The following is a 23,739-nucleotide window of genomic DNA, read 5'->3' as shown; positions in this document are numbered from 1 at the left end:
CTCTTAATTTCTTTTCACATCTATTTCCTTAATTGCAAAATACAGATAATAATGGCATCTAATTTGCAAAGATTTTACAAGATCAAATGAGGGCATATAACAGTTCATGGTACATACTAGCTAATCAATAAACCCATATTCTTTTCCCTTCTATAGAATTAAAGTGCTTTTTTCCAATCCTGGAAATGACTTTTCTTCATTCACAGAAAAGGCTGAGGTTCTTTCAAAGTTTACTCCAAGTATTACCTCCACAGAAAGGCTGTTTGAATCAATTTTTAATCCCCTTTCCCCAAAAGCTTACTTTCTCCAAATTTGATATTTAATTTTCTACATAATTCAAATCACATAATCACTGATAAATAGTTGGAAGGAAAATTAGATATCACTGAACCATTTACCTCATTTTTCATTTGAAGAAGCATGGGTAAGTAAAGCTAAGTGATGAAACATGGATCCCTTAGATCATAGAGACAATATCTGGATTGGAACCCAAATAATTTTATAGTAAACAAAGAATATTTCATACTCTATTTAAATATTATTTTCTCAAATACAATGTAACCATTTTGAGGCAAATAGTTATTTAAATTTTTTTTTGTTCACAGAGGATTGCATAATACATGAAAAATCATATCCTCTTAGAAACTTGCATATTTTTGTAATATTAAAATATAAAAATCATAAAGATGATATCAAGATACTCTTGTTTTGTGCAATCTATGCTGCTGAAAGCAAGATCTGGGCAGTCCTTATTAAGATCAATGGAAATGAAAAAGAAGTAATTTAGTAATGCAAATTGAAAATGAATGGGAATAAAATTGTGTGGCATGCAGTTTTAGGCTTTGGATTTTAATTATTTCAATGGCACATGTATACGTAATAGGCACCAACAACAGATAAATAATTCAATAGGAAGTACAGGAATAAAATGGAAGAGAAAAGTCCCCTGACTCACAATTTGCAACTGGCTACCAAAGCATGTCTTATTCTCATTTTCCCTTCTTGTGGTCCTATAGGATTGTAAATCATAGAATTCCTCAAATTCAGGAAAAAAGTAATTAAAATTGACCAAATAATCAATGAATGATTTACAGTAAGTACAAATTGATAATTGCTAGACAGTCATTTCCAATTATCCATGATCCTATGTGGGCTTTTCTTGGTACAGGTACTAGATTGATTTGCTATTTATTTCTCTTTTAGATAAGGGGAGGGGATTAAGTAATTGCCCATGGTCACCCAGCTAGTGTCTAAGGTCAAATTTGAACTCAGGTCTTCTTGATTCCCAAATCAGCACTCTATCCATGAGCCAAAGTGTAAATTGGCAATAGCACATGTCAATAGCACTTTGTGTTCCAAAAGTAATAAAAGACACAATTTCTGAAATAGTAAAATAAAAGAAGAACACTGGTCACTTAGTGAAATTGAAGCAGAATAGATGGACACTATAAATATTGCATGAATATCCAAAAGGATCATTAGGAAGACACTGACCTGATGCTCTATGAAAGATTTATGAAAGATCATAGACAAAAATAATACTACAAAAGGGTTGTAGTCTTCTAGAAAGGAGGGAGTAAGGCACCCAAGAGACAAGTAAAACTTCAAAGTAAATATGGATTATCACATCAATGCACTCATTCCTATGACTCTTGACATGTTTCTCTACAGTTTCAGGAATATAAATCCAGCAGTATTTTTATATTTACATTTTGAAGAACTGACTTTTAAAGCCATTTCACTTTCCCACATAAATTGATATAAATTTAAGGTATTATCATAGTTGAGGAGCATAATGAACTTTTCAATTGGAAAGAAAGTTATATTATGATAAAGTAAGCATATAAAAAGAAAAATGTGTGAATGGAAAAAAAATCTTACTTATAAGTTTATAAAGAAGATTCTTATAAGCGCATGTGATCAAACTGATTGCACTGCTTTGCTTTACATAGAGATATAATCTAACTGCAGAAATTCAGTTACTCATTTTATAACACAATAGATTATTAGTGACTTCCTAAAATAGGAAGAGATGATCTTCATTATACAGAATGCATATATTCCTATAATTCCCCTGATCAATGTGTTGGAGGCCTTCTGTCTTCTGGGTTTTTAAATGTTTCTCTGGAAGGGCTGCTACAAACATTTTTGCAACTTGTCCCCTTCTTTATGATCTCTTTAGGATATAGGCCCAGTAGAGAGGAAAGTTCACTGCTAATCCTCTTCTTTTCAATCATCAAAATAAATTGACAGTGCTATTTATCAACGAGAGTGATCTTGAGAGTTTGGTTTTCCTGAGAAATTCAGCTTTCCCCATTATTCATGTATATCTAAATACTGATCTGGGCACACAATAGCTTCCAAAAGAAACATTTTAATCAATGACACTGAAAGTAACAATGCCTAACAATGCCAACTCACCTGAGATTTTATGAAAATAGATTTCCCAGGCGCAGCTAGGTGGTGCAGTGGATAAATAGCACCAGCCCTGAAGTCAGGAGGATCTGAATTCAAATCTGCCCTCAGACACTTAACACTTCCTAGCTGTGTGACACTGGGCAAGTCAATCCCAATTGCTTCAGAAAAAAAAAAAAATCTCTATATGAATTAACATTTATATCATTGAAAAAGCGAATAAAAACACATGCTTGTATTTTTGGAGGAAGATTCCAGAATGGAGAACTCACCCTCAGTTTGTATTATATTGAAAATCTTATACTATAGGATTTTCTTCTTAAAATCTGACAGGTAGCTGGTGGTAAAATGGGGAGAACACTGGTCTTGAGATGAGTAAAACCTTAGTTCAAAGCTATATAACCTTGGGAAAATCCCTCAACATGTTTGTCTTACTTTTCTGAATTATAAAAATGGAATGATCAGTGTCTTATGATCTCATCTAAAGGAGCATCTTTGTGTAGTCCTAGTATAATTCTTCTACAAACCTCATTAGAATTTTCTTTAGCAAGTTATCTTATCATAATTTCTGTTGCTACATTTTTACCAATAGGTCGCATGAGAGCAGTCTGCAGATGTCCCACAAAATCAACAAAAAATTCATTTGGAACTTGTACTATTTTTGTGAAGAATTCTCCTCTATCTTGTCTTCCTGGGAGGGTGCCCCATGCTTTGATAGCAGCAGAAGGAATTTGATCATATGCTGTCAAAAGGTAATTAATCTGCTCTAAAGTGTCTGCATAAGGACTTACACCTGCTAGTTGATCAAAAGTGACTGGTATATTAACTCTAGGTTGCCTGTTTCATTGGTCTTGTATTCTAAAGAGTTCACGATACTCAGAAAGCCACAACAAGTTTTGTCCAGGTTCTAAACATGTCCTTGCTATAGATTTCCAATCATTAGGGTTTTAAATTTCAAAAGCCAAATTCTCTAATAACATCTTAACATAAGATTATGTAGACTGATAAAGAGCCTTTTTCAGATTTTTGATAATTTCCAGATTAAACAAAGTATATTTTCTTTTTTCTTGACCTGAAGAGTCAAACTCTTTAATCACAGAGTACTTTTCTATTTTTAAATCAGATATATCTTGTCCTTCCTCGTTAGCTTTAATTAGTGCTTTTGTAATTGTGTTATAGGGGGTGGACAAAGCTGCTTCATAGGTGGTGCTGATGCTGTCACTGCTCTTCCAACTCTACCTCCCCCTCTACCCACAAAGACAAAATTGAAGGAGTATGGTCAGGATATGGGGATGCCCTAGGGCACCTGCTTGGGTGCAACTGAGCTGTAAAAGTGAGAAGTACCATACTCTTTAAACTTATTGACCTGGTACTTAAGATCCAATTCTCTATGCCTTTCAGCTGCTTTGTCAGTACCACCCCCATTCTCCTCTTTATCCTCACACTTTCTTGTCTGGCTGTTTTCCTTAGAACTTTTCCTTTTATTAGAACTTGTGGGATTCTGTAAGGCCCATTGTATTATATTGTACAGAAGGAATGTTTCTTCAGGAATTGAATCAGGACCCATAGCATAGCTTCATAATATTCAGTTAGTTGCTTTCCCACTAGTTCCCACATATCTGGCTTTAATTTTTCTTCCTTAGATGTGTACTCTAATATATTTAAGAGTCTAGTGCTTCCAAATTACCAACAAACTTTACTTCTTTATTAACTTAACTATGCATTTTACATATTTCCTCTACTTTGGGGCGGAGGAGGCTCTTTTCTTAGTATTTGTCCCATTTCTGTTAAAAAAATGAAAGTGACTAGTTTAGCCCTTACCAAAGTTTCCTGCTTGTCTATTTTTATACTCACCCTATTCCCAGATCACAGGGACTTCTCCACTGAGCTTATGATCATGTTAGTCGAACTGCTTTGTGCCCTGCTTTGCAAGGTCATGAGTTTCTAGTGCCCCACTTTTGGCTGCTAAAATATAATGTCTAGGCTAGCTTTCTGGAGGACCTCGGGATCAGCCCGAGTCTTTGGTCTTAGTGGAGGAGTGAGAAGGTAGATTCTTTAGGATTTTATTTGCTCATGTAAGCTTCACAGACACTTTTAATTTCTCCAAAGCTTGACTGAAAAGTCAACTTTAACTTATTTTTCTTAAGAGTAAATAATATGTGCATACTATATGTCAGGTGATTAGGTTGCAAAAAAATAAAAAGTTACTTCAAGGAGCTTGCTTACAGCTTATATTCTAAATGGAGAAGTAAACAAATAAAAGCAACTAAAAGTGGGCAAAAGGGAGGAAGGTCTCTGTTGCTTGATGTCAAGAAATGTCTAGAATTATGCATTCATGTGAAAAATTAGATACTTGAACTGAGGTCTTTCTGTAAAAGATGGATTTGGAGTTCATGTCTAAAGCCTTTAATCACAATGCCAGAATGTTGTAATGAGTAAGAGTTAAAAAACCTGAATGGAATATTCACAATGATCAGATTCTCCTTCCATTTGACTGAATCTTGCACTTAATATATTAACTGTTATTTTGTAAATAAATAAATAAATATGTACACATACACACACACACACAATGAAAGGCCATCATAGAGAGGTCTGTTCAAGTTCTACCTTTTACAAAAGTGATTCATGATTCTAGGCTTAGTTTCACTTAAACTTTCATTATTAAAAAAACTAGTGGAGAGCAACTCAAAAATTGTCAATGTTACACACTGATGAATTCATGGTTCTGAATTACAACAAAATTAAACAAAATAACTTTTTCATTTCCATATCAATATTTTAGATGTTTCTGCCTGATAGTCAATTATTGGATATGAGAGCTGAAGAACTATTTTGAATGTGTCTTTGTAATCCTAAAACCTAGCTGAGTGTATGGAAAAGAATAAATGCTTAAGAAACATTTGTGAAATGAAATAAAATTCCTTCCAATACCTTTGTGTGTCTTATTCTATTTTTTATTATGTGAACAACCACAGACAAATTCCCCTTATTGTGGGATTTGTGGTTCCAAATGTTTTGATATTTGGTCCCTTTAATATAAACTTCTTTTAGTGAAGAAGTTCATAGCCCAGGAGTTCTATATCTGCAATCAAACTATCTACCATAAAAAGAACCAACATCAAATTTCACAATAAAACAAACAATATTAGAATGAGTTTATAAGCTTTAAGACAAACTTTTTCTCTCAAGCAGAGGAAAATTATGTTTGATGCCAATATGTAACCAAGATTTATAAAATAATTATAATGCTAAAGAAAAAAAAAGATTCAATGAGGACAATACTTATTATTTTGGGATTCTGATAAATGCCCCTGTTGAGAATGTTAGACAATATCTAAATGGTAAATATGTCAAAATGTAAAAGATTGGAGTAGCTAGATCATGAATAGTGATACAATTCTATTGCTTTTACTATATCATATTGAGAAAGGATGGTTACAGTGTGAAGTGGAACTACTGTGTCTATGAACCGATATAATTTAAAATGACTACTTTCCTTCACAGAATTACATTCTGATAGTGTTATAGTTACCAAAGGTTCTCAAAAAAATGCTCAATGTTTGGGAAGAAAAATTTTAGGAATGGAACAAACTTCACATGATGGAAGATTTTATAGGAATAAATGAGTAAATATATAGATATCAGCAAAAACATTTTGTATACTCTTAATAAGTGTTAAGAGCTATACAAAGCATTATATATATTTTCGCTTAAAGAAATGAAATCACAAAATTAGAGAAGAATAAAAGCTTCTTTGGCATGGATCATTTTTTGAAAAAAGTTTGTACTTAATTTTATGTAACTGAACTATTTTATTATGAATGCTTCTATTATAGGCACTAGAATTTTTTTTAAAAAGGAGAACATTGCATATCACAATATTTATTATGATGTTTCTATATAATTTTGTTTCTTTGCTGATCTTTATACTGTATTTCTTTACCAAGATACAAAGACTAAATCCAAAATAAAAATATTCCCCTTAAGAGAACTAATGCACAAAGAGCTGGACCTTTTGAGATTCTGATGGATAAAATGCTACAATTACCAGCCAAAAGGCCAATAACTATTTTGCTTTAGTCCAGTAAACCCACAAAGATGATTTTCTCTAACTCTTCATCTCTTTAAGAATTGATGGTATAATTCTCTTTCATACTTTCTCTATTTTATCACCAGACAATATTTTCATCTAAAATTAAATACCCGATAATTACACATTTCCCTGATGAGCAGAATGTTATTCACAGTCTAATTATATACCCATATAACAGTTAGAGAAAGTTCTGTCACTCTTAATCACCTGGAGAACAGGCATCTTGACATCACTGTAAGCTCTCAACACCTGCCACACTATATAAAAGGGAAACAATAAACTAACCTATATTTATAATACTTTTTGAAACTGGAAAATTTCAGTAAGTAAAACAATTCTAATGTGAAATTTTCTCAGTTTGACAACTTGTTAACACTTGTTAATTACTAACGTACGATTAATTCATTTAAGGCATAGTTTTGATTATAGGATGACAGATATGATATGTTGCTAACATTCTTACATGTTTACAGAATATTCACATTATAATATTTCAGACCTAAAATAAATATTTAACAAAACAATCATCTGTTCTAACTATTTTAATTTCTTCTATATTCAGACTCTTCAGGACAAGTCAAATTAATAACCTCTAAAAATATGAACCATTTCTCAAGGATTGTGTTAAGAGTTGAGATACAAAAAAGGCAAAGTGTCAGTCTTCAAGGAGCACACAATAAAATGGTAGTAGTAATATTAATAAAACTATGTAAAAACATGAGAAAAATAGGCTTCTACTAATAGATAGTAAACAGAGGTGTGAAAGCATTTGAGCTGAGCCTCAAGGAAGTAATTGAGGTATTACCATTGGATTGGGAGTCACTTATGTGGGAATACAAGATAGATCTCTTACATTTGGGCCATGAGCTCATATATAAGACATTTAATGTCTCTGTGACATATCGTTCTCTTCTAAAGATTGATGAGTTCAAGAATTTGTTCTTATACCAAATCTCATAATATAATGTTTCTTTGAATTATTGTAGGTTTTTACATGTTCAGTTTTCAATTATTTGGATTAATACAATGAATATTTATTACATTTAATGAATACAGAACTGTGAACTAGGACATGTATGCATAAGCAATATCAGATTGTTGTCTTGGGGAGAAAGGAGGAAAGGGAGATGAAGTTGAAACTCAAAATCATATAAAAATGAATTTTGAAAACTATCTTTAATGTAACTGGAAAAATAATATACTATTAAATGAAAAAACGAAATAATACCAAAAACAAGAAAAAGAAAAATGAATGAGGTACTTTCAAAGAAAACAAATTAAACTGAAAAAAGTCTGTTTTTTTAAAAATGGTTACAGTATGGCATATTCATAAAATATAAGGATAAGTAGATATATAATATCAAGTGGTGAAAGCATTAGAGTTAAGAGATGATAAGTTTCTATTATGTTTCAGGGAATAGATCATTGAGGGATTGGGAAAAAAGGGAAAAATGAGTAAGAACTCTGTGAAAATAGTCAATAGGAGGTAGAATTTCAGTGGGGTTTTTATCATTCAACCAACAAACATTTATTTATCATCAACTATTGTGTCCAATAGCCTGCAGTTACTTGGATTAAGAGGCTGTTTCAGCCCTAGTCATAAAAATTTTACCTCTTAGTGTGGGGAGCCTGATGTCTGAATTTGGGAAGATTGAGGGAACCCGTGCTAATGAATGTCAGCCCAGATGTACTGCATAGATGCCACTCTGAATGAGAAAGAACCAACACACCCTTTGTGAATGCAGAATCAGTGAGGCAGCATTTATTTATAAGAGGATTGAATTCTTGGTTTGGGCTCTAGGTCAGAGGAGAAAACTGAATGAAGAGAGAAGCACCATCCACCATAATTGTGGACTAGAGATGATTACCTTAGTAGTCTGCTATAAAAAGAGCAGGCAAAGAAAAAAATCAACTTAAAAGGTCAGCAAGAAAGCCTAAGCCCCAGATCTGATCCCAGTTCCAGCAAAGCAGGAAATAGCCTTGGGGCCTCTGATTCAGTACATCACCTCTTAGCATAGAGACACCAAAGACCATTTAGAAAGTAAGCACGAAATGTATATTAGTTCCATGAGAAGGCCTTGGTAAATCAGCAAACCATGAGTGAGCACGGGCAATCATGACTATGATAGCTGGAGCCTCAGCTCACAGGAAGTTTTGTTTCTAGTACCAAGGAAGGACTGTTGCATTAGCATACCAGAACTTACAGCCACTGTGGAGTAGAGATTCTCATCATAGTTCCAGAAATGAAAAGAATGTTTGTGGTCAGTTCCCTAGAAGGATCTCTGAACCTCTACCCTGCAAGTGGAGCCTACTTTAACAAAGAGGTAAAAGTTGAGCAAAAGGCTGGGGAAATGAGAAGACTACAGAAAAGATTCTGACCATAAAAAGTTACTATAATAACTACGTCCAAGAGCTCCAAGAAAAATGAGAACTGGTCTCAGACCATGGATAGATCAAAAAAGATTCTGAAAATCAAGTAAGAGAGATAGGGGAAAAATTGGGAAGAGAATGAGAATGGTGCAAAAGTAAATACAAAAAGCTAAAGAGGGGAAAAGAGATACAAAAACTCAGGGTTGAAAATTCTTTGAAAATCAGAAATTTAGAATTAGAATTAAATCTAGAATTTGGAATTAGAATTTTAAAATTTAGAATTTTAGAATTAGAATTAACAAATGGAAGCTAGTGGTCTTATGAGAAATTAAGAAACAATAAAATAAAAAAAACAGGAAAAAAAGGGAAATATCTTATTGGAATAACAATTGATATAGAAAATAGATCCAGGGGAAATGATTTACAAACATTCTTAGTCTATCTGAAAACCATGATCAAAAAAGAATCTAGACAATATCTTTCAAGAAATTATCAAGGGAAATTGTCCTCATGTTCTAGAATCAGAGACTAAAATAGAAATCAAAAGAATCCACAGATTCCTACATGGGAAGATGATACTTGTAACTCATTAGCACTTCCTCCTTATTATGACAATTAGAAAAAGTATATATGGACAAACAAAGCAGATGTGAGTTAAATATGAAGGGATAATATCTTTAAAAATAAAATTTAAGGTGAGAGAGGAATGTATTGGGAGAAAGGGAAAGAAAGAAGCAGACTGGCATAAATTATCTACCATAAAAGAGGCTAAAAAAACACTCTGAATGAGAAGGAACCAACACACCCTTTGTGAATGCAGAATCAGTGGGACAGCATTTAGAGTGGAGAGGGAGAAGAAGAGGGTAAAAGAAAGGGAGTGAATGAAACTTTCATTAAAATTGACTTAAAAAGGAAATAACATATATACTAAATATGGGTATAGAAATCTATCTTACAATGCAAGAAAATAAGAAAGCAAGAATTCATGGGAAGAGGGAGGGTGATAGAAAAGAGGACATATTGGAGAAGGGGATGGTCAGTAGCAAAACACTTTTGAGAAGGATCAATATGAAAGGAAAGAGATAATAGAACAAACGATGGAGGAAACATGATTAGCAATAGTAACTGGGAAAATAATTTTGAAGCAAGCTTCTCTGATGAAGATTTTATTTCACCATATGTATAAGGAACTGAGTCAAATTTATAAAAAAAAAAAAAAAAAAAAAAAAAAACATTCCCCAGTTGAGGAATGATCAAAATATATGAACTATGCCCAAAAGGGCATAAAATTAGGAATATCTTTTGACCTAACAATACCACTAATAGCCATGAATCCCAAATGAGAATAAAAAAAAAAGGGGAAATGATTTACATGTTTGTGACAACTCTCTTTTTAGGGCAAAGAATTGGACACTGAGGGAATGCCCTTCAATTGGGAAATGATTGAATAAATTGTGGTATGTGATTATGATAGAATATTATTGTTCTACAGGAAATAATGAGCAGGAAAACCTAAAAAGTCCTCCATGAACTCAAGCAAAGTGAAATGTAGAGTGTACAAAGTAATAGCAATGTTGTGGAATGATTAGCTGTGAATGACTTTGCTATTCTCAGCAACACAATGATCCATGACTACTCTGAAAGACATATGATGAAAAATGCTCTCCATACAGATTTTGTCTGAATACAGATTGAAAGAAACTCTTTAAAACACTTTTTTTGAGGTTTTTTGGGGAGGGGAAATCCAATGTCTATTTTCATAACGTGACTTTTATGAAAATGTTTTCCACAACTTCGCATGTGCTGTTTTGAAGGAGGTGAGAGTGTAGAAAGAGGAATAGAATCTGAAACTCAAAGTTTTAAAAACAAATGTAAAAATGCTTTATAATTACATTTGCAATTGATCTGGAGAACAGATCAATAAGAGAAAACATAAGAATAATCAGACTGTCTGAAATCTATGATTAAAAAAAGAAATTTTGATATATTAATACAAGAAGTAATTTATTAAAATCGCCCTGAAGTGTAAGAATAATAGGGACAGTAGAAATAGAATCTACTCATCACCACCTGATAGAGATTACATGAGGAAAATTTATAGGAATATCATAGCCAAATTCTGAAAAAAAACCCATTCAAGGAGAAAATATTATGACCAAAAAGAGGAAAAAAACATTTAAAATGTGAGAAAGCCACGAATAGAATAAGGCACATAGCAGAAGCTATATTAAAAGTTTGCTGGTCTTGGAACACTATAGGTCACTATAGTACTATAGTGCTTTTTGACTAGCAAAAGCACAAGGGTTGTGGCCAAAAAATATCAAGTCCAGCAAAGTTTATTATACTCCTGAATGGAAAAATAAAAAGTAAATCCAATGAATTGCTAGACTTTCAAGATTATGTTGCCAAAAAATCAGTATCTACTTATAACTATAAGGACTATCTTCTCCAACAGAATGGCAGTTTCTCAACTACTTAGATACATTCACGTTTGGCACAAAATCCCTAGGACTTAGATCAATATATTAGGATTTTAATAAAAGCATATCAATTTATTTTTATGAATGAACTCAGTATTCCACAATATATAATTCCAGAAAGATTCATCAGACACTGATATTATGAGAATTGGCCAACCTATATTCACATGGCTAGGATGCACAAGAAGTGAGGTTTACATCCAAATTTCTCTGATGTGACATCTGGCTCTTAGTCCAATAGACTAGATTATGCTGCCAATACAATTATGGTTATTATTCTTTCTAAATGGAGGTGTTTCTGGGACTTTTGTTCATTTGTATTTCTTTTTGTGAATTAGCATTTAGCATAGGGATCTTTTTTTTTTAATCTAAAAATTGACTGACATCATTTCATCATCATTCAGACAACAATGAATTTCTGTATTTGTTCAAAACTGAGCCATTAACAGTCTCTTGTCTTCTATAATTTGTGGTTTGTTGGAAAGCAATTCAAATCTCACAATAGCATTAACAAAATATGAGCTTATTTGTGTAGAAGGCACACAAGATAAAAAAATTATGAGAAAAAAAGTCAGAAAAATAAATTTGTCAAATGAACTATAACTATGAATATTTTATCAGACTTTTTTCTTTTCTTTTTTATTTAAAAGAACATAATTATTGTTAGAAAAAAGTCATAATAAATCTAAACAAAGTTTCTATTTCTATAGAAAAAAGTCTCTAATGATAAAACAAAATCTATTAAAAACTTTTCTACCAGTATGATTAATCATATTAAATATTTTTATTAATATTTTTGGAGATTTTTTTTGGCAGAGGCAGAATAATACTTTTTTTACATAAGGAATTCTGTTCCTAATTCACAAAAGCTCTTTGTATTTATGTAAATATTCACAAATACTATAAGATGCTTTTACAAAATATATCAAGGTACTGACATAGTTACACAGAAAATAAATATGAGAAATATGATTTGATTAAAAAGCTTCCTGGTTTTGATGGTCTCTATTCATTATTCCATTTTGTCTCATACAACTACTTACTTTTTAGTGATTTAATGCTTAAAAAGATATTCCCTCAAAATAACTATCTTTCAAGTAGATAAAATATAATTTTCTTTTTTCTATTCTAACAAACAGATTTCAAATGTCTTTTTTCAACACTTACATTACTTATATCTGAATTTGAAATCAAACATCAAAACTTCATATGTATGTATTTCAACATATTTAACATGTATTGGACTACCTGCCAGATGGTGGAGGGGGTAGGGAAAAGAAGGGGAAATTTTGCAACAAAAAGTTATGCAAGACTCCAATGAAGGAAAAATTACCTGTGCATATACTTTATAAATAAAAAGCTTTAAATTTATATATGATATAGAAAATTTACATGATGATGTCATTTTAGTATATGTACTTTTTATTTTTTTAGTGTGAATATTGCATGAATGGCATATATTTGTTGCATGTAAGTTGAACACTATTGCTATAGCAACTGGTATGTGATGCTAGAAATATGATCAATAAAACTTAAAATGCTATCTACTCTCTTTGCAGAACATTGAAATGTAGAAACCTATATGTGTGTCTATTAACCTCAAAGTATGTATCCCCAATAAAAGCATTGATTAAGACACATAAATCTAACTAAATATAGAAAAAAAAAGTTCTTATGAATTAGTGTTATGATCTAGCCCAATGAAATTAAGATATGTCTAATAAATTGGTCCAATCATGGTGACCTTATCACCACAAACCAGAAAAATTCAGCAGCAATTTTCACTGATGAATTAGTTGCTCAATAAATGCCTTTTTGCCACTGATAAGAAGAAGAGAAGAGGAGAAATATGAGGGGAAATGTTTGACATATTTTAATTAAACTAATGTTAATGATTTAAATCATTCTTTTTTTTTAATAATTTTTTATTTTATTTTATAATTATAACATTTTTTGACAGTACATATGCATGGGTAATTTTTTACAACATTATCCCTTGCACTTACTTCTATTCAGATTTTTTCCCTTCCTTCCCCAACCCCCTCCCCCAGATGGCAAGCAGTCTTATATATGTTAAATATATTACAGTATAATTTAGATACAATATATGTGTGTAGAACCAAATTTTTTGTTGCACAGGAAGAATTGGATTCAGAAGGTAAAAATAACAGTTTACATACATTTCCCAGTGTTCCTTTTCTGGATGTAGCTGGTTCTGTCCATCATTAATCAATTGGAATTGGATTAGCTCTTCTCTATGTTGAAGAAATCCACTTCCATCAGCATACATCCTCGTACAGTATCATTGTTGAAGTGTATAATGATCTTCTGGTTCTGCTCGTTTCACTCAGCATCAGTTGATGTAAGTCTCTCCAAGCCTCTCTGTATTTCTCCTGTTGGTCATTTCTTATAGAACAATAATATTCCATAACATTCATATACCATAGTTTACCCAACCATTCTCCAATTGATGGACATCCATTCATCTTCCAGCTTCTAGCCACTATGAAAAGGGCTGCCACAAACATTTTGGCACATACAGGACCCTTTCCCTTCTTTAGTATTTCCTTGGGGTATAAGCCCAGTAGTAGCACTGCTGGGTCAAAGGGTATGCACATTTTGATAACTTTTTGGGCATAATTCCAGATTGCTCTCCAAAATGGTTGGATTCTTTCACAACTCCACCAACAATGCATCAGTGTCCCAGTTTTCCCACAGCCCCTCCAACATTCATTGTTATTTGTTCCTGTCATCTTAGCCAATCTGACAGGTGTGTAATGATACCTCAGAGTTGTCTTAATTTGCATTTCTCTGATCAATAGTGATTTGGAACACTCTTTCATATGAGTGGAAATAGTTTTAATTTCATCATCTGAAAATTGTCTGTTCATATCCTTTGAGATTTAAATCATTCTTAAAAGTCCTTCAGGGGAGAAAAATTGGTTGGGAGAGTTTGGAAAACAAAGGGATTAAAATTTCATTTGAGTCATGATGAAGGGTCATACTCAAATTTACCCTGAAAAGTTTTTTATTTACAAAAAGGTGAAGAAAATTTAAAAGAAAAAAAAAAAAGAACTGAAGTTAAGAAAAGAAGGGATGATTCTCATTAAGTAGTTAATGAAGGAAAAAAAATGGGAAGAATGCACTAATAGTAAAAATGTAAAACCAAAAAGGAGAAATAATTTATGTAAAGCTCATAAACTAAGAGAAAGGATAAAAATGAGAGTGGAGGTAGGGGTTAAGAAAGTAGAGAAAAGGGCATATGGGAATAAGGATATCACAAAGAAAATGTAGTGAAATAATCAAAGAGACAAATTATTGACTTTACAGAGGAAGAAGAAGATAAAATATATAATTTGGAAAAAATAATATTAAAGACAAATGGAGTGAAGAAAAGTTAGCATATAAACAAATAGAATTTAAACCTCAAATAACTTAAATAAGCATAAAACAATCCTTTACAATGAAGTATGGTGGAAAACTGGATAAGAAAATGCATCCCACTATCAATTATTTCTATGTATCACACATAAAAAGCTAATGAACAGAATAAAAATAAGAGAGTAAATTTTTGCAAAGCATCTGATATATTCTCAAATAGCATTTGTTGTAATGATGCCATCCCAAATGACCTGAGGCTTAGAAAAATGAATATAACCTAGAAAACAATAAAAACAACTAATTACAATATAAATGGGGAGAATAAACACAAAACAATTAGAAATGAATGTTGGCAAAATACAAAATAATGCAGAGCTACAAATAATAGAAATGAGAAGAAAATCAATGCTGCTATTTTGTAGTTACATATTTCATTTTCACAGAATTCTTCAATATGTTAATGAATTATTTGTCCCTACCAAATGCACATTTAAAAAACAGATATTATTTTTATACATAGAATGATTTAGTGAGTGGGTAGAACAATACTGAAATAAAAATTAATGATGTACATCTCAAACTAGATGTCCATTAGATAATATATCCAAATATCAATATATCCAAAATGGAACTAATTTTCTTTTCCCTAAACCCTCCTTTCCTCCCACCTTCCTATTGTAGAGAATAAAACAAATTCTTCTATTATTGCAGGCTCAAACCTTAAATTTTCATTATCTCTCATATGCTATATTTAAGGATTTTACCTTTACAATTTATAAAATTTGCCCACTTTTCTCCTCTGTTATTTCCACCAATCTAGTCCTGGACCTTATCACAACAAACCAGAAATATCACAATAAACTAACTTTCAGACACAATCAACAGACCCCCTCCCATTTTCACACCCTTCCACCCTCACCCCACACTCAAAATAGTCTTTGACTACCTCTAAAATAAAATGATAAAACGCAAAATGCTCTATTAGCATTTTCTTTAGCAAGTTGTCTTATCATAATTTCTGTTACTACATTTTCACCAATAGTTCATATGACAGGTATCTGCAAACGTCCCACGAAATCAGCAAAGGGTTCATTTGGACCTTGTGTCATTTTTGTGAAGTCTCCCCTCTTATCTTGTCTTCTTGGAAGGGTGCCCCATCCTTTGATAGCAGCAATTTGCTGCTATAGGGTAATTAATCTGCTGTAAAGTGTCTACATAAAGATCTAAATCTGATAGTTGATCAAAGGTTGCCTATTTCATTGGGCTTGTATTCTAGAGAGTTCACTATATTCAAAAAACCACAACAAGTTTTGTCCAGGTTCTAAACATGTCCTTAATATATTTTCAATCATTAGGGGTTAAAACTTCAAAAGCCAAATTCTCTAATAACATCATAACATAAGATGATGTAGAGCCATGAAGAGTACAAACTTTTTTCAGATCTTTCGTAATTTCCAGATTAAACAGAGTGTATTTTCTTTTTTCTTGAACTGAATGAAGAATCAAACTCTTCAATCAAAGAATATGCTTCTATTTTAAAATCAGATATATCCTGTCCTTCATTTTTAGCTTTAATTAATGCCTTTTATAATTGTATCATATGGGGTAGACAAAGCTGCTGCATGGGTGGTGCTGACTGAGAAGCACCACCCTCCTTAATTTCATCAGCACTGTACTTAACTCCTTTCTTGTCCAATTCTTCATGCTTTTCAGCTGCTTTTTCAGTATCATTCCTTTTCTGCTCTTTCTCCTTTTTCCTTATTTTAAAATTTTTGGTATTCCTTAAAGCCAATTGTATAATGTTGTATATATAGATTGTTTCCTCAGGAATTGAATCAGGATCATTATCATTGTAATAGTCAGTTTCTCTCCCACTAGTTTCCACTTCTCTAGCTCTAATTTTTCTTCCTTAGAAAAACAAGGAGACATATATTCTAAGGTACCTAAGAATCCAATGATCTTCTCTCAAGTTAACAACAAATCTTGCTCCTCTCCTTTATTAACCTAATTATGCTTGCTACACACTTCCCATAGGGTGGGGAAGGTTCTTTTCTTAGTATTTGACCCATTTTAGTTGAAAAACAAAAGTGACTAGTTTATTCCCTCTATTTTGAGATTACAGGGACTTTTCCACTAAACTTATGATGATTGTGCCAGTCAAACTGTTGAGTATAGGTCCTTACATCCCTGTTCAGGCGCTAAAATGTAATATCCTGGCTAGCTTTCTGCAGTTCCTCTGGAAGGGCTTTGGTCTCAGCAGGATAGTCACCATGAAGATGGACAAGAATAGAGTCCAAAATCTTTATTGTCTTCTTCATAGTCTGTCTCCTTCATAGTCTGTGTCTGTCATAGTCTGACCCAGTCCCAATCTAACCCAATATCCTCCAGCAGTCTGACAGTCTGACAGTTTCAACCAGTCTCAGTCTGAGTATGACTTTGTCCCCAGTTCTCTCAGCCCTTAAATATCTTATTACAATTACATCATTACAGTATACTGAGTATAAGCCAATCTAGAGTGATTATATCATTATATCAAACTAAAGTGATTATATCATTATATCATACTAGATATATGTCAACTAGAGAACCATTATCTCAGCAATTCCACTGAGTTACACTTGTTTCTGTAATGTTCTTGTTGGTTTTTTGGAGGTCTCTGAACCAGCCTTCATTTCAGTAGAGTAATCACCATGAGAATAGCCAGGTGTTAAAGTCCAAAGCCTTTTTTTCTTTATTGTCTCCTTGCCTGGGGCCCAGTTAGCTTTCTTGAGGCCCTTCATACAGGCCTTGGTCTCAGTGGGCAGGGAGGGGAGGGGAGCAGGAGGACAGGCTAGACACCACAAAACTGATGAAGATGGAATGAGTTTGGCTTTCCTTGGCTTTGAGAACTTGAGCTCCTACCTCCAATCCTCTTGTCTTCTCTGGCTCTGATCCTGGCTGGGTTTGTCCCAGTTTATATGTTTTATTTTATTTACATTCTCACAGGTGTGGATCTTGTAAAATAGGTGTCAATCTTGTGGAACTATATTATGCACTAAGTATATATACTGAACTAGAGAGCTATTAAGCACCATGCTAAAATAGATAATCATTGTCTTATCAATTCCACTGGCTTAGCACCTTGTAAGAATCCTTGTTTCAAGTTCAGAGTTCTGGTCCATAACATATTTCAAGTATACTTCTCCAGAGTTCCGGCTCTCTAATATGCTTTATTTGGTATTTAAAGTCTTTCATAAATTAATGCCCTTTTGCCCTTCAATTCCTCTTACATCTTATTTTCTGACAATGTACCCACCAATTATAAACTAATAGGAACATCAACCTGTTAGGAGACATTCATTATGATGAACAATGATTTTATCATTTTCAAAGATTTTGTCATTGGGTCCAAAAATCTTATCCTCACCTGAGCAATTCTTGGCTGGTACACACTAAATGTGCTATGCTAGAGGCAAATTACTCAAATCGTATTAACACCACCTCTTAATCAGGCTGTGGCTTGTTTCAGACTGTGGAGGAATCACTCAAAAGACGAAACTATCTAATGTTTTCATAACAGTTTGAAGCTTGTGGAGTCTCAATAATTTTAAATTATTTTCAAGGATAAATGAAAAAAAATTAATTCTGAGGGAGAGAAAGTTACAATTGATATAAATTATTCAAAGAATTGACCCCCCCCACAAAACCCTCATGTCAGTGACTCAAAACCACAACACTCTTTTGGGGCATGAGATTTAAGAAAAGAAAAAGTGTGATTGAAAACATCACATGGTTCTCTAAGAGTATGAACACACATATTCATATATTGCAGTTAATTGCCTATTTTTCTGATAAGAATCACCATAAAATAATTCTGGCTCTATGCAATAGCTACTGTATCTTGCAGTCATACACTAACTTTTTTTTTCAAAAAAAGACTAATACAACCATATAATAGTTTAGTTTCACAAAACTAATACCATTAGGACTCCCATTAAGATGGCCATAAGACCAAAGATACCAACTATCACATAAAATAACACAGAAATGACATCTTGAGATCACATGTCCTTTTACCTTTCACTTGTTCTTCCAACTTATTTCCTGACAATGTGTCCAGGAGATCACACAAACTCAAAATGAAACATCAGAAAACATATTAATCTAGCACAAAACTACTCAAAACATTAATCACTGAAGTAACAGGTTAAATATGGAATGAAGCATGAACTCAGATGAACAGGTCAGAAGATTGTCCCAGAAACTCTATTAGAAATGGGCCAGTAAAGAAGAAAACCCAGAGAAAGATTCTGAATAGGAGCATTCAGTAGTGGTCTAGAAGTCCCCAGAATTTTGAAACACTTATTTGAGTTTAAACAAACCAGATATGAAGTAAACCAATTTTAAGAATACAAAAGTCAGGCCAGGATCAAACATATCCAAAGCCACTTACTATGAAATTAAAAATGTCAAGCCCATGGTGGACATATAAACAAACATTGAATATAGTAAAGAAATATTATGAAAAAAGAATTACCTGAAAATCTGGTCTCAGACACTTAACATTTCATAGCTGTGTGACACTGGGCAAGTCACTTAACACCAATTGCCCCATTAAAAAATACCTAAAAATTAAAACCAGAAGGGAGAAAATCTACAAAAACAATAAGAATATTCTCAAAGAAAAAGTACCAAAAGTTGATTGACACAATATTACAGATATATTTGAACACCAAAAATACATAACAGAAAAAAATGTAAATGTTGATCTTATATCAGTTAACTTCAAAAAATTATTCAAAGATTATTCAAGAATCATCAGATCAGCCCAAAGATCAATGAAACTGTGAATGCCCTTTGATTCAGCAATATCACTACTAAGATTATTTTCCAAAGAAATCATTTAAAAGGGGAAAAGACTTACATATACAAAAATACATATGCCAATTTTTTCATGAATTGGTGAAGAATTGGAAATTGAGGGAATGTCCATCAATTGGGGAATGGCTGGACAAATTGTAGTTTTTGAATGTAATGGAATATTATTTTATAAGAAATGAACAGGAATATTTCTTTTTTCATTTAAAATTTTAAAGCTTTTTTATTTTTGAAATATATGCATAGATACTTTTCAACATTCACCCTTGCAAAAACTTTGTATTCCAAATTTTTTTCTCCTTCCCTTGCCCCCACTCCATACCTTAGACAGCAAGTAATCCAATATATGTTAAATATGGGAAATTCTTCTATACATATTTCCACAATTATTCTGCACTAGAAAAACCAAATCAAAAATGAGAAAAATAAGAGAAAACAAAAACCAAGCAAACAGAAAGTGAAAATCCTATGTTGTGATCCATATTCAGCTTCTACAATCCTCTCTATGAGTGTAGATGACTCTCTTCATCACAAGACCATTGGAACAGGCCTGAATCATCTTACTGTTGAAAAGAGCCATGTACTCTGAATTTATCAAATAGTCTTCTTGTTGTGAACAATGTTCTCTTGGTTCTATTTACTTCATGTAGCATCAGTTCATGTAAGTTTTTTCAGGCCTTTCTTAAATCATCCTGCTCATCATTTTTTCCCCTGAGGCAATTGGGATTAAGTGACTTGCCCAGGGTCACACAGCTAGGAAGTATTAAGTGTCTGAGATTGGAGTTGAACTCAGATCCTCCTGACTTCAGGGCCACAATACTATCTACTGTGCCATCCAGCTGTCACCTGTTCATAATTTCTTAGAGAACAATAATATTCCATAACATTCATATACCATAACTTATTCAGCCATTCTCCAATTGATGGGCATCCACGTGGTTTCCAGTTCCTTGCCACTACAAAAAGGGCTGTTACAAACATTTGCATATGTGTGTCCTTTTCTCTTTTTTATGATCTCTTTGGGATAGAGGATTAATAGAGGCATGAGAAGAAATATTTTAGAAAAAAAATCATAGAAAGACTAATATGAACTGATTTTGAATGAAATGAATGAAATGAGAAGAAAATGAGAAGAACACTTATAATAACAGCAACATTGTGCTATAATCAACTATGACAGACAGCTCTTCTCAGAAATATTCAAGACAATCCCCAAATTTAACTCTTCTCAGAAATACAATTACCCAAGACAATTCCAAAAGACTCATGATGGAACATATAATTCACATCCAGTGTATCCAGAAGGCAGATCAAACATACTTTTGACATTTTTTTTCATTTTTAAAAAATATTTTTCCTTTTGTTCCATTTCTTCTTTTACGACAATATATTTAACTATTTAACATGATTATACATGTATAAACAGTATCAGATTGCTTGCTATCTTAAAAAAAGGAGTAAGAGGGTGAAAAATTTGGAGCTCAAAATCTTATAAAATGAAAAATGAAATCTACCTTTACAGGTAGTTAGAAAAAATTAACTATTAACATTTAAAAATCATCAGTTTACTAGAAAATCATAAAAAGTCCAAATAATAAGAGCTCACAAAACTGTAAGATAGCTTCTATTAGATTATCATAAGTGAAAAAATCTTCAGCCATTTGTTTATAAAAGAAAAATGCAAAATAAACCTTCCAAAAAAGTCACAGGCAAAATGTATGACATCTAGGTCAAAGAACAAACACTCTAATAAGCAAAAAATCTTCTGGTGGAACAGAGTCTGTGCACATTCTTTCTCTGAGGCTGAAAGACATTTTAAAAGGGAATATTCATTAAAGTTCTAACAGCTTCCTGAAAGGTGAAAAATGAGAACATAGGACATTAATTTATAAAGAAAAATATAACCAGTAAAAACAAAACAACTGATCAAGTGTTTTATATCTCCCATCTACAAGCAGGAAAGATTGTTTCCCCATGATGACTCTAGACAACTGTAGTTTTTCTTTTTTCATCTTTCAAATGTCTCCATAGTGTTTAGATTGATATCTAAAGGACTTCTATGTAAATTTTGATGGACTTCTTTGTAAAATCATAAACATGTTTCTGGTTGCTCTCATTAGTGAGTAAATGAGATTTCTCTGTACTTCTCTCCATTTAGGAGCACATCTTTATGACTAATTATTCTTACAGAAATATATTCTGCCTTCTCTTATCATCATCCCACCACATGCATAATATATAGGACTACAGAGTACAGGTTTAATTTTAGAGTGGAAAGGAGATACTAAGAGTATCCAAATAAAGAAATTGAGGGTCACAGAATAGGATACCAAAGATCATTAACATTTATTATAAACATATGTTGCACCACTTAGGACTGAAGATTAAAAAAAAAAGAAATTGTACTTGTTTTCAAGGAATATACATAACAGGTGATCACAAGTTTACATATAATTATATCTACATATAAATAGATAATATAATTTATGTAGTATTTTTCATTGTTTAACAGATTATATTATCTACTTAGCAACTTTGGAAAGAGACTACAACTATTATTACCATTTACCAGATGTGCAAACTAAAGCCAAGGTGTTTTAACTGAGAGTAACAAAGGTAGTTCATATCTACAGGAAAATATGAATTCAGGTCTTACTGACTTCCAGCTCAAAATTTTTATAAATTATTCAAATAGTTCCTAAGGAATTATAAATAAGTAACTGGAACAGAGAGATGGGCAAATTGGTTAGAGCATAGAAAATGGGCAGGAAAGCAATGTAGAATTAAGACTATAAGGATTAGTTGATAATGGATTTAAAAGTCAGATTTAGAAATTTATATTTTATTCTACATAGAATAGAGAACTGGAGTTTTCTAAGTAATGAAACACAAAAGTTTTAAGCAACAAAAGCAATATTCAAATTCTTGCTCTCTACTTTTAGATCCAATGGTTTTTCCATCAGTCCAAAATGCCATAAAGAAAATAAAATTCTCACAAGTTCATTGATTTGAACTCATCAGAATAGAAATATAAATCTCATTTTCATGCAGATTTCAGATTCAAAAGCCAGTAAACATAGTCTAGATCCTTAATTTCATTACCGAAAATAGGTACAGTCTGTCAACTGAAAAAATGCAGGGCTTCCTTCCATAAAGTCTTATTATGTGTGAGAAATAAATGAGCATGAAATGGAATTTGGAAAATATTACCCAAAACTCAAGTTGGCAATACACTACTGTAATCTAATATAGAAAATGTTGAGAGGAGGAATCTGGAAATGAGGTGGTAACAGTTGTCTTGTGGTAGGAGTTTTTATTTCTCTCAATTCAAAGATAATACTCATTTCTCCCCAAATTTACTCTTACCATAAATATAATGGCAGTGAAAGCAACAATTATCTCAGAACATAATAGAGATGAAGTAGGTCAGTTTTGATTTCCCAAAATAGCATCTTTACCAGAATGGCCAGATTCTATTGTACTTTCTTTTCAAATGATAAGAAGTAATTTTAGACAACTCCAGAAGAAATTGGTAATTCCCCATTCATGTTACCAAGAAATCACCTGGATATAATTGCACTTTCCAGTATAACTATATTAACAATGTCAAATTATTATTTATATCAGGTCTGCCTCCAAAATAAGAAATTTGAAGTACTAACAAAACCAGTAACAGAAAATTTGAAAGACCTTGATTTAAATCTTCCCAAATACTTCTAGGAAAGTCATTTAAGTTCTTCATTCCTCCTATTTTTCATCTATTAAAAAAATTGTAAACTATTTCCACCTCATCTGGTTTCAATAAGTCATAAATGAGATAAGGTAGTGGGAGTGTTTTAGAAACATCAAAGTAATTATGTGCCATTGTTTTTTTTTTTTTTTTTAATCATGATTATGTACACTTAGAACATCCTTTGTGATTATAATTGAGCTTGCCTTAAGTTTCAGGATAAAATATCAGATGCTGGGCACAGATTACACAATTATATTCTTAACATTATATTGGAAGGATTTGTTTTGGCAACATATATATTAAAATTTAAATGTTACACAGATTAGAATGGACATGGTGCAAGGATGACATGAAAATTTGTGAAGCATTCTATATTAAACTTGGAAAAAATTTAAAATTAATTTCAT

At 32.3% G+C, this 23,739-nt stretch overlaps 1 protein-coding gene and 1 pseudogene across 7 annotated transcripts in view; one reads left to right on the top strand and one right to left on the bottom strand.

The window, feature by feature from the left end:
• FSTL4 (follistatin like 4) overlaps nt 1-23,739 on the bottom strand; it is an 816,112-nt gene that overhangs the window by 418,921 nt on the left and 373,452 nt on the right. The window lies entirely within an intron of this gene.
• Nucleotides 23,612-23,711, top strand: LOC141559225 (U6 spliceosomal RNA; annotated as a pseudogene).

The sequence above is a fragment of the Sminthopsis crassicaudata genome, chromosome 2, assembly GCF_048593235.1.
Source record: "Sminthopsis crassicaudata isolate SCR6 chromosome 2, ASM4859323v1, whole genome shotgun sequence".
Classification (NCBI taxonomy): Eukaryota; Metazoa; Chordata; class Mammalia; order Dasyuromorphia; family Dasyuridae; genus Sminthopsis; species Sminthopsis crassicaudata.
This window is presented reverse-complemented; position numbering and strand designations above follow the sequence as displayed.